General features: G+C 41.0%; 1 pseudogene; it reads left to right on the forward strand.

The window, feature by feature from the left end:
• Positions 1-250: 250 nt before the first annotated feature.
• Positions 251-3,067, forward strand: LOC114730129 (protein NRT1/ PTR FAMILY 5.6-like; annotated as a pseudogene).
• Positions 3,068-3,522: the final 455 nt, after the last annotated feature.

Below are 3,522 nucleotides of genomic sequence, written 5' to 3' on the forward strand. Positions count from 1 at the left end.
AATAATTGAATGAATGAATTGAGAAATTAATTTGAGTAAAACAAAATTAAGATTTAAAGTTCAATCAAATTAAAATATTCAGGATGGGATCCATCTCCACTAGGAAGTAAAGTACCCATCGGATTCTTACCAAATTTTATTTAGTGGCCTTCACTTTCAGTACTTTTGACATTTATGGTTGAATTATGTGGCCGGTGGGAATCCATTTGATTGGACTAAAACAACGATAGATAAATGACGTTCTTGAAACATGGGCGATCCCCGAATGAGACATTTCGAAGGCCAAGGTAGTTATGAACAGTACTTCCACTTAAAAAAGAAAAACTTAAGCTACAGCATAGACGTTTACTTAGAAATTAAAAAATTTCTATTTTTTCCCTAATTTTTGTAATTCTAATTCTGATTCTGTTGTCTAGATAATTCAACGGGGGCTTTTTTTCTTTATTTAGTAATTTTATGCGTTGACTGTATGTCAAAAATAATTACTGTGTGGAAAATAAAAAATTTCATTTTATCTGTATAAGGGCGCGAAATACTTGGCGTCACAGATGAATCGCATGTGGGATAATAATTGGAAAAAAAGGGTTAGTATTGAAACATGTTCAATTGGCTTGTAGTTTGGTGGCATAAAAACTCCTCTATACGCGGGAGGATATTCGATCGTACTTATAATCACAGGCAGTTAGTATTTGCCTTCAATTTTTTTTTTTTTTAAAAAGCACGTTGAGTTGGTAAGTTACGTTGATGAATGGATAATTGATGCAGCAATTGAGTTCAGCGAGAGGCTGAGCTACTTCGGGATAGCAACAAGCTTGGTGCTTTACCTGACGAAGGTGATCCATGAAGACCTCAAAACTGCAGCCAGGAACGTCAACTATTGGTCTGGTGTCACCACTCTCATGCCCCTCCTTGGAGGCTTCGTTGCTGATGCCTACTTGGGTCGCTATTTCACTGTCTTCGCTTCCTGCGTCTTCTATATCCTCGTATATATTCTCTTTCTTCTCATTTTCACATCAATCTTTCTAATTAATCACAAAACTCAAATATATAATATATGTCCATATGTAGGGTTGGTTCTGCTTTGCTTGTCATGGTTCTTGCCAGCCCTCAGGCCATGTGACGCTGATACTGCTATTACTGCATGCACCAAACCAAGAATGGCACACGAGGTGGCCTTCTTCTTTGCCATCTATTTGCTCTCCATTGGAACTGGAGGTCACAAACCTTCGTTGGAGAGCTTCGGAGCCGACCAGTTCGACGACGATCATGCCACAGAGAGGAGGCAGAAGATGTCCTTCTTCAACTGGTGGAGCTGTGGTCTTTGCAGTGGCCTCATTCTGGGAGTGACTTTCATTGTTTATGTACAGGACCATGTGAACTGGGGTGTTGCTGATCTTATCCTCACAGGGGTCATGGCCTTCTCGCTTGTCATTTCATAGCATAAGGAAAGCCGTTTTATCGCTATAGGAGACCCACTGGGAGTCCCTTGACTCCATTGTTGCAGGTTCTTGTTGCTGCCATTTCCAAGAGAAAGCTCCCATGTCCTTCCCTCCCTGATCAGCTGTATGAAGTCCCCAAATCTAGCAGAGCCGGTGGAAGGGTCTTGTGTCACACCCCACAACTCAAGTAAGTACAATGCTTTCAATTCAGCAAATTAACAGGTCAAAAAAAAAAATCAGCAAATTAAAAAAGCAATATAACATGACACTAATTTATATCATACTTGTTTGTGGGCCGGGAATATATACTCAAACTCGGCAGGTTTTTAAATAATGTGCCTTCACATCCATTAATCTTGGGCCCAACATTGAAAGCTAGAGGCCAAACCCATTACTGAAGCCCAAAATGGTTCATATCTTTGTTGTTGCTCCTGCAAGGAGCTTACTAGATTGCAAGGGCCCAAGAACAAAAGGCCACTGTGGTAAACGCTTAATTTAATAATATGCCCATGGATCAAGCTTAGCCAAAAAGTCAAAAGCAAATCTAATACCAAAAATTCCTCAAACTGGACTAGCTTTTGGTAAATTTTAACTGAATACGTGGGTGCAACAGGTTTCTGGACAAGGCAGCAATTGTTGATCCAAGGGAAGGAGAATCAGCTGAGAAGCAGAGTCCATGGAAGTTAGCGACCGTAACCAAAGTGGAAGAAATGAAGCTCATCATCAACATGATTCCCATCTGGGTTTTCACTTTACCCTTCGGAATCTGCGTCGCCCAAACCTCCACTTTCTTCATCAAACAAGGAGCTTCCATGAACAGAAAAATCAACGACTTCGAGATACCCTCAGCTTCCATCTTCACTCTCGCAGCCATAGGCATGATAGTCTCCATCACCTTCTACGACACAAGATCCTCGTACCCCTCCTGCGGAGACTCACCGGTAACGAACGAGGAATCAACATCCTGCAAAGAATTGGCTTCGGCATGATATTCTCCATCGCCACAATGATAGTGGCAGCCCTGGTTGAACAAAAGAGGCTTCGAACCTTAGAAAAAAGACCCACTGAAAGGTCCACTTTCCATGAGTGTCTTCTGGTTAGCCCCTCAGTTTCTGATAATCGGTTTTGGAGATGGGTTTACACTTGTGGGGCTGCAAGAGTATTTCTACGACCAAGTGCCAGATTCAATGAGAAGCCTGGGGATAGCACTGTATTAAGTGTGATTGGAGCTGCGAATTTCTTAAGCAGTTTGCTGATAACTATTGTGGATCATGCGACGAAGGAGAAGAGTGGAGGCAAGAGTTGGTTTGGGAAGGATCTGAACAGTAGTAGGTTGGATAGGTTTTACTGGCTACTTGCAGGGATCACCACGGTGAACCTGTTCATGTTTGTGTTCTTCGCAAGAAGGTATTCGTACAAAAATGTTCAGAAGGTGGGTGTGGTGGCTGATTGCTATGAAGGCAAGAGTGATAATAGTACTGTTGGTTCTAGGGAAGGGACTATGGTTTAAATCAAAGTACCTACTTTGAGGTAATAGCTTTAAATTGCTGTGTTGGACTATACATGAGGCCATGCATGGCCACTTACTTGTATTAAATCCAGTGCTCAATGCCCACCCCCAAAAAAAAAAAAAAACCTATTAATCTACTGCCATGTATTTGTAAGCTTAACAGTATACTTGCAAGAAGGTTGTTAATTCAGTTTGCGTTTTACATCTTTTCCCTTTTCTTACAAGGCATATCGGGAGAGTGACAGCAGAGAAAGAAGTTTTAGTTTTAAAACGACTTGCCGTATACGCTGCACAAGGCCCAATTGACCCAGACTGTTCCAATTGGGCTTCATAACTATATCAATTAATGCAGTGGCCATTAGGTAGTTATGAGATGAACCAGTGAATTGAATGAAGAGTGCATTATTCATTTATTTGTCAATGGACGATCACATTTCTCCTTAGAAGATTGATTTAATGATCAACTTTGAGGGCTTCAGCTAAAGTAAGGCCCAAGTTTCTTTTGAACAAGATATGCCAGGAACAAACCAAAGAGAATATTATCCTTTCTTCTCTGTTATTTTTGGGGAAATC

Source organism: Neltuma alba, unplaced genomic scaffold (assembly GCF_004799145.2).
Source record: "Neltuma alba isolate B1F8T4 unplaced genomic scaffold, ASM479914v2 tig00012712_pilon, whole genome shotgun sequence".
Taxonomy (NCBI): Eukaryota; Viridiplantae; Streptophyta; class Magnoliopsida; order Fabales; family Fabaceae; genus Neltuma; species Neltuma alba.